The following is a 12,200-nucleotide window of genomic DNA, read 5'->3' on the forward strand; positions in this document are numbered from 1 at the left end:
GGAGCACCTGCCGCCTCAGTGCTTCACTGCCCGCAACAAAAGGAACCTGCCGCCGCTCCATCTGACGGCAAAGACGCTTTGTCAAGCGGCCAGTGGGGAGCGGGGAAAAATCACCGGAAGTTACTAATTCTGTTTTCAAAATAAAAGATTGTGGTCTGTGCAGAAGAAGACCATGGAAACCTGGTTAAAATTGGGGAACAAACTTGGAAAGGTACGTAGCCTAAATACTGTGATGGTCTCGGGGTCCTCCCCCAGAAAAGAATTGTAATTTAAAACAGATTTCCCCAACCCTAACCTGTAACCCCTAAAGTCCTGCTTTAAGTCAAGAAACCCAACCTAACCTGCATAAATAGCACTTTCAGTGCACTTCTTTAACTGAGCTCCTCGCATTGAGCTCCTTGCACATGAGTAATTGTTAATAGCCTCTACTAGTATTACTTAGACTGAGGTAGTGCGGTGGATAAAAGTGTCTGACAAGAGAGACCATCTTCAAGCTCAGACAAGACAAATCAATTATATAAATTAAATAACAACACAATACATCACAGTATGATCTGGATGATTAAACAATGTTAAACCTGAGGTCATCTTTAAAGTCTAACAACTGTAACAAAGTACAAACACTGGATGAATGAAATGAGCTCATAACAACTCTCTAATGTCACCTGTTTATCTTACTCACAGGTTCTAGTAGCATCTAAGCATCACTAGCTGCTGTAGTTGTAATGTTATACAGGAATCCATAATCATAACTTCAACAGCAGATCATTTAACCAACATTATCTCAGATCAAGGACTATTTTTTTTACACACAATTCTATTTTGAACTATTGTTTATTATTTGTCATATTTTTCTTATTGATTTTGTCACAGCTGCTTTAACATATTTACTGATAAGACATCTCATTATCTGACACCTTGTGGAATAAATTAAGATATTGACCAATGATACTGTGATAAATAAGAGATAAATACCGATGATTTGATGATTTCATTTTCAAATCTGTAGTGGTTCTAGCATCACACTGCTGGTGAGGCTAATTAATCCTACCTTTGTCACAGAAGTGAAATTTAGGATCAAACTGAGGACTGCCTGCATGCAATGTGTTGTTGTTGATGTTGTTGTGTATGTGTGTGTTTGTGTGTGTAGGTGTGTGTGTGTGTGTGTGTGTGTGTGTGTGTGTGCTTTGGGCTCTGAAAGAAAAAAGGCTACTGCCAGAAGAGTAGACTTCTCTGAGCAGCAGCATGGGAATAAACGACAGTACAACAAACTGTGGATGTTTCTCACTTCCCCCCTGATGGTCTGTCTTGTCTGCCTGTGGACTGTCAGTGTCCTCTTTTCATGCAGCAACATTATCAGTTATTAATTTGTTTTTTAGCATGTGTGAAAATGGATATATGGTGTGAGAGTGAGTGAAAAGTGTCAACGCCTAATAGTTGGCAGTCATGTTAACAGCTTAAAAGCGCTGACTGTTTCAGTTCCTTCGCCAATGTCCCATATCCACAGCTGAGTTCTGTCGAATGAGCGAGTCAGGTCCGTGGGCTGCAAAGTTACCTAACATTGGCTCACATATAGGATCAGCACTTTGGCGACAGTACAATACTACTTTTAGCTAATTTAATTTAAAATTTGGCAGTAGTCAGTTCATTCAACATAGCCTTTCTTTTCCGTTGTTCTATTTTCAGTGATCGCAGTTAAGCTAAATGTTAATCACCATTGTAAACAGACTCCTGTGCGGTTGGACAGACTGTGATTGAAAGCCAAAGCTGTGGCAAACGATCCAGAAGCATCAGTCTGTAGCCTGCAATAGTTACAGCCACGCCCACTGAGAGTTATGTCATGCTGTTGCTCCTCCATACTGAAAGGAGCCAGTTGGTTTGTGCATCTGTGTACGATGCCTCTCGGACCGCTGTTAGCTGAATAAAACACACGTTAAAAGTATCTCACACAGAGAACCAACCTACAGATGAGAGGCAGCTATCAGCTCAGTCCAGACAGAGAGGCACCTTCATCTGACAATCTGAAAGGAGCCTTCTTTGCCATCACCTTCTTTTAACAGTTTTACTTGTGTTTTCGTCATTTCTGTAAATAAAGATGGACGTAGCCTCTGTGACGTCACCCACAGGTTTCTGAAGTGTTAGACTTTTAACTCTCTTCACCAGTCAGTAGTTGTCTTTTTTCAGGACTTACTGAAAATGATGCTGCTGAAACAGGGAAAAATGATGAGGTACAAAGGCTGCGGGGAAGAGGTCTGTTTTCCTTAGGAAGGTTCCAAATAGACTGAAATGACCTGAAGTATTTCAGCAGCATTTAAAATGGTGCTCCATTGTAGTTTCACCACAGCAGACCCACATAAATGCAGAAACAAGCTGTTTTATGATCTAGCTAGGACTCATGAAAACAAGCATAATGAATTTATAGTTACCAATAGCATCATTATAACAAAATACTATATATATTATATAGGCTAATGTAGCCTACTAAAAATGAATTGTCTCTTCTTAAAAAATGTGTAAAAAGAAGTCAAAGTGCCAGGAAACTCTACTTATGTCTGAACTAATTATGGTCATCTCCTTATTTTTGTTTAATTATTATTTTTACGACTCATCTTTCTTTACTTGTATATTCCTTTCATCTTGTTTCAACATTTCTTTGTTTTTGTGGTTGGGAAAGGAGTTATTTTCCTCCATATGTTATAAATTGACATGTTTGTTGAGACGTGGTGAGGAAAGGACCTAATTTTGATTTTTCGTGAAGAGTTGGGTCATAATCTCTGTGGATTATTATTAATATTAAAAATTTTTGAACGTAAAGATATTGATTCATAAGGCTTTACAAATACAAAAATTGCAGGTTATGCCTGGTTGTTGTGAAAAACTGTATTTGGGACACATTTAATTTTGTAATACGCAAACCGGAAGTTGGCTGCTTGTATCGTGTTCTGACTGACAGTGGTGAGAGGAGACCAGAAGGTGATCGAAAGAAAGGAGGGATGTTGAGGATAGGGAGAAATTAGAGAGAGAGAGAGAGAGAGAGAGAGAGAGAGAGAGCGAGAGAGAGACTTAAACATCACAGCGGAGAGGAGAGGAAGAGAGGACAGGACACAGGGACACAGTGGACAGAGGCAGCGGAGGACAGTATCAACGCTGAATCCAGCATCTGAATCACGCTGTTGGTTTCACCGACAGATCGAGCAGTATCACCCGGCCTCCTGCGCATCATCCGCGGCTCCGCATTGCCGCTGCCTGCGGAGGAGACTACTGCATTTCAGCAAGGTAAACAAACCCACACCTCTATTCTCCCCTGGCTTTGTGAACGTAAGTCTCCCGCTCTCATTACACCAGAGCCGGAGAACACGGCAGCAGATGCGGGTTTTTCGGGGTGTTGTTGAAACCTGGTCTTGGCTCCCCGGGCTCACACATTCTAAACGGGGATCCCGCTTGTTAGTGTTTTTGCCGCAGTAGCAGGAGTGTGGCTCGGACAGAGCTACAGTGGGCTTACCTCCCTCTATACACCGAACTTCATACAAAAATATGACAAATTTCTGCTCCCATTGCAGGTCGCTAAACACACACACCCAGACCGAGGACCTCTTTTGTAGTCTGTCCCCATATCGGCTTTAATAATTCACATTTATATCAGTTACATTTTTTTACTTGTGTCTGTATAAAAACACTCGGCAGCAGTGAATGAACTGATTGTATTGGATTACATTGTTGATTGATTAATATGCTGAAAAACACCACATCATTTAGGCCTATTTGTAACTACATGTGTATTGAGTGTGTGGACATTCCCTGCTCCTAACAGAGGCATGTTCATGTGTTTACTGCTGGGAGCATCTCAGGATACTGAACTGGAGTCAGCGTGGAGCCTGTGAACTCTGCTGGAGGCTCAGGTTTCTCATCAGGTTGATGCTGAGGCTCATCTGGGGCAATGAGTCAGGTTGAGCGGTAGATACCAGACAGGGTCTTTGTGTGTGTCTGTGTGTGTGTGGGGTGGGGTGGGGGTGGGGGGTGTGGACTGGACTGGAACACCCAGGTACCTGTGTGTGCTGTTTTGATAGATAGATATTAATTAATGATGCATGTTGAGAACTTTTTTTTTCAGCCTAGAGAATGTGATTTTGAATACATACCACATTCCCTTTGAGGTGAATGGGAAAGTGGTCTCAGACTTTTGGAGCCCACTGTATATGTATCATAGTGATAATTGTCTCAATAATATCTTCCTGCCTCCTGGCCTCCCCATCAGCTCTTATACCATCTCTGAAGACTTCATGGGATCTGATGTGAGTCTGTGTGGAGTTGTTTGAGATGTAGATCTGAGTTAAGGGGTCAATATGTTTTCTTCAGTGGTGACATAATGTGTTGGCAGAAATGCTTTGGTGGTGAAGATCATGTGTCGTCCTCATGTACAGTCACATCTTTTCCTTCTACCTATAGTACAGTATTCTGTTGACCCTATCTGTTTTACAATCGGTTATATTATCTTTAATACAGTGTAAAAATACCAATGGAATGTGATAATAATAATGATAATGATAATGATACAGTTTATTTATTATTTATTTATGTAGCACTTATCAAATCAGAGATCACAGAGTGCTTTACACGGATAAAATAACAAAACAAGTAGATTATTATATTTAGTTTAGTTGTTATTGTATTTAAATCATATGTGTATTTGTGGTAGGGCTGCTCGATTATGGAAAAAATCATAAACAATTATCTTGATCAATATCGGAATCAGGATTATTTATCACGATTACTCATTGACTTTGGAAATACCATGCATTTAGTTTAAAAAAAAAAACTTTGTCATTTCAACAATGGACTATCTTTAACTTTAAATACAGTCAATGGAAAAACAAATTAAATTATAAATTAAGAAATGAGATATATAATAATGCACACATATATATATACTGTATATAATTAAATATAGTAGATGGAGGGGTGGGTTTTGTAGAGTGGATTAAATTTGTTGTGAAACAGAATGTGGCACAATAACAGTTTTATCTCGATTATCATGTTTTCATAATCGTTGGAAGCCAAAATCATAACCTAATCATCACCTAATTTGTAGCATTGTTTTTTTTTGTTTTTAACAGACAGTTTCTTCATCTTGTACTTGTTAACATGGTTAGGGTTATTCTTTGGTAATGTTTTTATGCTTAGCCTAAACCTGCTAGACACATGTTTCATGATATCTCAGGCTGTTGCCCACAGTAGAACTGAAGCACAGTCTTAACCTGCAGGAGGATGTTAATCTGAACACGCCCCCCTCTGTCACACTGACAGTCACAGAAAAGATTTTGTGGAAGTTGCTGTTTATTGTTTTAATCATGTTTTATTTTAAAAACTGGAAACTGGTCCAGGTGCCTGGGTGTTCCTGTCCTCAGCTTATTCTTGACTTCTGGTTCTGATAGACTTCACTGGCGTCATCAGTCAAGACTGATACAACTCCTCACTCACATTTTATGAAGTATGTACATACATGAATATATTCCTCCTGACAGATCAGATGTATGATTAAAGATTTACAGATCAAAAACATTGTGGACATCAGATCTACAAGATATTATATTTTATATTAACATAAAAAGAGAAATAATTTGTCCAAGTCAGACTTAAAGAAGACAGTAATTCTTATTTTGTGTTCATGTAACAGTTCAGTTTGATGACCAATTACTTCTGTGCCCACTGCAATAGCTCTGTGTTTATATTCTGACTGTACGCTCTGGAGTCTGAACTTGTGTCAGTGCTGAGGTAGTCAGATATGACAACATATTTTTATTTAATTGATCTAAAAATACATTGTTTCCACATCTGCTTCTATTCAGCAGAAACTCAGCATTAATGATCTGAGAACAGTAAGAATGTTATCAATCTATTTTCTATTTAAATCAACTGCATTCACTTTGAACACGTTATAAACATTTCTGAACTTTGTAAACAGGTGTTGGCTGCTCACATGTGATTTTTCAGCCAGTGATTTTTAAGTCAGAGACTAGTGATGAAGTAGGTGTCAACATTGTGTTCCCCATAGAGCTCGTCGCCACTGTCAGAGGCAGTGGCCGTTCGTCTGGAGGGTAAAAAGATGTTAGCTAGCTGATAGCACGTCCTCTCATTTCCAGTGTTAGCTTGTCATTTCATTGACAATATAAATTGTCATATATGAATTAATGTTAGACAATGGTGGATTAGTTGTTGTGCAGATACATTTAGACATCAATTTAGAGTTAATTACTTCATGTTAATAGTCTTTTGTGTGTCTGTGGTGGTTTAGTTAGTCTTTTATCTTTTTGATATTAGCTTCTATAATAAACACCCTATTTTGTTTTCATTCAGGAATTCAGGAGTTTTACCTGTTAGGTCATTGAACAATTGGGTCATTAGGGCTGAATGATATGCAAAAAAATAATATTGCAGTTATTTTGGCTGATATTGCAATTTCAGTTGGAATGGTTTTTGCATTTTTACTGAAAAAAAATATAAAAATGATGATGATGTGATTTTGATTGGTCATGTACCAAACCAACATGTTCCTTTACGTCTGGAGAATATGATTTGTTGGCCTGGGCGTCTCTGTAGCACCACAACGCTTATGATGCTAACAATTAGGGATTGACCGATTATCAGCCCGGCCAATTATCAGCTGCAACATTCAGCATTTTTCTGATTCTTGGAATTTTTTTTTTTTTTTAAACAAATAAACATGTTTACAGCCTGGTACAAAAACAGTTTTGGTCTCTAGAGCTAATTTCCTCCTTCATGACAACTGTTGATATAACTCACCTGTTTACATTTTATTAAGGCCTAAAGTCATGAGTAATTGAGGGCGTGGCCCCTTTCAGTGACAGTTGGGTGATCGTATACTTGGCACAAGCCGGCATTTACCTTAAGGGTTAGGGTTAGGGTCCTCTTTTTCCATATTTGGATTAGCCAGGAGTTAGGGGTGGAGTAAGGTACTGCCAAGATGGCGATGGTGGTACAGCCTGAGCTTCAAAACCACTCTTCAGAAACCTGTTGGTGACGTCACGGCGGCTACGCCCATCACAGTGTATGCTGTGTAAACAGACGGTTACAGGTTACAGCAGCTCCGGTTAACGAGCGCAGCTGTGTGTCTGAGGTGAGAGCAGACAACAGTGAGGATGTAATAAACATCAGTAGGGCTGGGACGATTATCCGACGTAATCGACGTTGTCGATTATAAAAATTATTCGACGTGGAATTTTAGTGTTGACGCGTCGTGTAAAACCACACAGGGTAAATGTTCATAGAACAAAACCGGAACTTTCTAATGGGACCGTTTATATCCATCGTCTTTGGTTTACCCGGATACAAGCGCAGCGCACGGACTGGGACAACGCGGTGACGTAATTGAAGTCATTGACTACGTGAATGATTTGCGTCTGTGTAATCTATTTGAACAACACGGCGGCGTCTACCAGCAGCACGACGGAGCGTGTGGAGCAACACGCGGCAAAAAAGGCTCGTACACGGTCCTCCAGAGTCTAATCTTGACACCGACAGTGCGGTAGTCTGCAGACTCTGTGTGAGATGGACGGGGCAAATTGTTATATTAAATGACTAACTGGAAAATAATTGCAATAAAATTACTGTTAGGTTAATAAAAAAAATAATCGTTAGATTAATCGTTTACAGAATAATCGTTTGGGACAGCCCTAAACATCACAATCCTCTACACTGAAGTTACAGCAGCACCACACTCTGATGAACTCAAGCTCATCTGTTGGTCCCAGTGCACAGGAGAACACAGCAGGGACAGAGTGTTGTGCTTAATTGGTAAAGGACCATGAGGGTAAGAGCAGTCTTTCTTACTCAGCCAAAGTCACATGATTGCTGATGATTTTATGAGTGTACAGAAGCTGAACTCGGCTGTGGTTGTCTGTCATTTTGTGTGTCAGTGTCACAGTTTGAATATGTTGTCTCAGGACAGAATCGTTTCATCATAATGGATTTTGGTAATAACGGTGGACTTTCATCATCTTCCTCCTCCTCTGTTCTCCTCTGGGATGTCGGCTTCTCTCAAGACTGAGAGGAGTCACTCCATGATGAAACCCATTTGTGAAGGACATGGAGTCCATAAGCCTGTTCTGATGTAAGTCTGACATAATGAAATCAGTGAATAGAGTGTGGTCTAAAAGAGGGACACCAGCATCACTAGGTCTTTTAACGTAACCACATGACAGTCGTGTCCATGAAGTGCTGCTAAATATAAACTCAGTCAGTGCTCTCTGGTGGACAACCTATGTATTGGTTACAGCTCAGACACACACACACACACACACACACACAGACACATACACACAGACACATACACACACACACACACACACACACACACACACACACACACACACACACACAGTGGTTCATGTGTCACAGTTGGACAATGAGCTTCAATGATTAGCACCATTTCCTGTCTTGAGATGATGACATAATTGAAGCTACAATATGAAAGTTGTGGAACTCAAGATCAAAAGCTCCTCCTACCCCTCCCTCTCCTTCACCTACATCCTGTGTTATATTCACTGTCTCAGCTAATGTAGGAATTCTGAACTCTCCAGCCTGTGTCAGCATGAGCGATATCCTCCAGCAGCTAATACTAGCTGTAAGCCTTGGAGCGAGAGGGGTAGTAGATCAGTATCGTTTGTTTATTGTATTAATTGACAGCCATGAGCTCCCACCTCTGACTTTCTCCTTCTCTGATTGGCTAGATGGGACAAAGTCACATACTGTAGCTTTCATACTGGAGCAAGTCATAATCTTAAAGAGAAGTAAGAGACCTTTAGGTCCCTCAGTCTTCCAGCCACACAGTCTGCTCCTCAGCTGCTTCCTGTCTCCATATCAATGCTGCTATTGATCCTCCAGCTGAATGGAGCAGACTCCATCCATGCTTCAGACCACGTGCTTTGAGGTGGAGTGAAACAGTGAAGCTTTTTCTTAGGCCTTCCTCACTCAGAGAAGCTTCGTGTTAGTGTGCCGAGCCAGCTCAACAGCTCTTTGTGTTCTAATAAGGGGAGAGATCAGAGAGGTCAGTCTGTCCATGTCAGATTGATGTGAGCCTCAGCAGCCTGTCATGACTGCTGGACCTCTGACAGTCAGATGGATGTGGCGATATGGAGTTTATGCTCAGACAGCTGATCTATGACCATGTCTGTAAAGGGAAATTTGAAATTCCACACTCAAATTCTGCAGCTTTTTAAAAAAGAAAATTTTCATTTGTCTTTCATGCTTTTATAGCACATCGATGGCATTCATGAATTCTTCCCTGAACTGACGGGACAAGATGAGCTTCAGGCTGAGCACTGTGTCCACCGTGTTGTTTGGTGTATTCTTCAGGTTCAAATGAAATGGATGTTGAGTCCTTGGTCAGTCTGTCGCTCCAGTCTGAAATATCTCCACACCAACTAGATAAACTGCTACATTCATCCTTCGATGATCCTCAGACTTTTTCATCTCTGACATAAGCATGTTAGCATGCTAAGGCCAAGAAGTGAGGAGAAACCTCCACAGTAAGGATCTCTGTTAATGCTAACTGAGCATCTTTCACTAACCTTAACCAAAAGGCTGGTTTCCTGGCTGCTCTGAAGCTGCAGGGAAGTGCAGTTACTGAACCTCACCTACATTATGGCAAATAAACTACTGTCTTGACGTATCATAATTACTGAAGGAGGCAGAAGAAACAAGCAAATCTGAATATCATGTAAACAACAGAAACACCAGCAACTGGAAATGAGACGATACTGCAGCCCAGCAATAAAAGATCTGTTAAGACATAAAGGGTTTCTGTCCACTGAAACGCTAGAGGTAGGGCTGCTCGATTATGGCAAAAATCACAATCATGTTTGTTTTGATCAATATTGAGATCGCGATTATTCAACACGATTTCTCATTGACCTTGAAAAAAAACAGAAAAAAACGAAAAAACAGATTTCAAAACAAAAAGCGTGTCTATGTAGTTATTCCCGTTACACATGATATAAGTTAAAGATCAGAGCATCGGATTCACCTGACCACCGCCACCCTGACCCTGACTGACCTGAAACTGAATTTCTAAATGACAGTTCAGATGATGCTCTGTCCATGTCAGATTGATTTTGAGAACAATCAGCTGGATAATGGTCCATTTTCATCATTAACCCACGTTGGTATAATGTAATTAACTCTGTGTGTGGGCTCCAGGTTGCAGCGTACAAAACACACCTGATGCAACGGTGGATGAGCTACTGTACATTTCTCTGCCTGTATGTGACGAACCTTCACTAGATGTCTCCAGAGGTCACTCGTGTCCGTCCTTACATGAAAAAGACAGTCCACTCCATAGACAGTAAGAGCAGGGTCTGTGTGTGTGTGTGTGTGTGTGTGTGTGTGTGCGTCGGTGGGGCTTTATTACAGGTTTCAGGTTTAACAACATAAACAGGGAGAGTGGGAAAAAGAAAATATTCTATGCTAGATAGAAATGAGTCTGCAAATCTGCAATAATTATTGTGTCATTTCCTACAAACTCAAGGTTGAGTGGAATCACGGCCTTGTATTTTCTCAGTTTACCACAGAGTCGGGGTAATATGAGTGAATATATGGAGCACGTTCAGTCCTGGGGGATAAAATAACTTAAACATCCATTTTTATCCTCTTCAGTCAGCATGGGGGGAGTGGGCATTTATTTCCAGCAGCTGGTTTTAGTGTCTTCCATAACCTGCTCACAGTACCCGTCCATCTTTTCTTTTCCCAGGACTTTATGTCTTTTTGGTACCATGTCTCTTCTCGCTGGTCAGACTGAGCCGACTGAACCAGTGATCTCAGAGGGGACAGCAGGAGCCTTTATGCCCTGAGAGGAGGAGAAACCTGGACAGAAAGAAGCCCACTAGTTATTCTGTGCTGCTTAATTAGTACAGTACAGTAATTCTTGCAATCATCCTAGATGCCATATCAATGTTTTTATCTGAATCAAACTGAAACCCTAAATGTATCTTGAAAAGGGAGGGGGACATGTCCTACAGCTTCCCACAGCTGGGCCTCAGTCTTCTCAGCGTTGCTTCAGTTACAGTTCATGACTGAAATTAAGACATAACATTTGACATGAATATAAAGCTGCAGTGTAGGTTCTCAGCATTTCCTGTCAGTGCCGTCACACACAGAATGACTGAACGCCAGTACTGTCTGATCTCAAATCTGTAATAACACCACTTTATGTAAATATGGCCACCCACGCTCAGGGAAGCAGACAGTGAGCTACTGCACACAGGCTCTGGGCACAACACTATCATACCAACATGACAACCTCTACAGTCTCAACAGAAAACAACCACACACAAGATGAACTCACTCATCTCTGCTGGTCGTCTCTGAACTCTGTGATGGAGTTTCAAAAGGCTTTGTCTCTGAGTCCTGCTCTCACTTACAGGGGTGTAGCACAAAACTCTGGGCCCTATACAAAAGCAGTCTCTGTGGCCCCTTCCTCTCTTGATCCATGTATCTCACGCTTCTTTAAAGAAATCTTTTACAAATTATTGGGCAGACAATTGTACACATGGCTCTATAGTGCTTATTAGGGTAGTCACTGATGAATTGTTCATGCCACATTTAAACAGGAAATAATAATCCGTGATATGTCACTATATGAGCTCACCTTGTCTCACATCCTCAGAAACATCAGGAGATGATGAGGGACGTGTCGCTGCTCCACTCTGAGGCTGTTTCTGAAACTAAGGGCCATGTGTTTCATGATGTTCATTTTTGTCAGGTATATTATTTATTTGCTAGGTATAATGTAAGGGTGACATTGTAGGTATAATGCTGATTAATTTATAGATTTATACAGCTAGATTCTTACTGACTGCCTTCAATGTAAACAACTGCTGATATTAGCTCAAACAATGTGTAGCGTTAACGACATATTTTAGAATTTACTCTCGTTGAAATGGGGCACCAGTCCTCTGGGAGGACAACAATGAATTACTGCATTGCCAAATTTATCAATCTCATATCAGAAGCCATGACTTCTCGATTCAATGGATCTCCAGTCTCTACGTCAAAAGAATACAACAGGACAACAACTGGGTGTAAATAAAAGTTTATTAACTAAACTACTATCTACAGAGTAAATGCAAGGTGTAATAATCATAAAGATGAAAATAATAATGAAATGAGCAGTGTGATGAGTTGGC

At 40.6% G+C, this 12,200-nt stretch overlaps 1 protein-coding gene across 1 annotated transcript in view; it reads left to right on the forward strand.

Annotated features, from left to right (window-relative positions):
* Positions 1 to 3,035: 3,035 nt before the first annotated feature.
* Positions 3,036 to 12,200, forward strand: part of cntn2 (contactin 2) — a 65,219-nt gene continuing 56,054 nt past the window's right edge. Inside the window, exon 1 of the mRNA XM_023424651.2 lies at positions 3,036 to 3,276. The gene's annotated coding sequence lies outside the window, so the exon portion shown is untranslated. The remainder of the gene's footprint in view (positions 3,277 to 12,200) is intronic.

Source organism: Seriola lalandi, unplaced genomic scaffold (genome assembly GCF_002814215.2).
Source record: "Seriola lalandi dorsalis isolate HSWRI2012SDOR001 ecotype SW California unplaced genomic scaffold, Sedor1 jcf7180002054748, whole genome shotgun sequence".
In the NCBI taxonomy this organism is placed as follows: domain Eukaryota; kingdom Metazoa; phylum Chordata; class Actinopteri; order Carangiformes; family Carangidae; genus Seriola; species Seriola lalandi.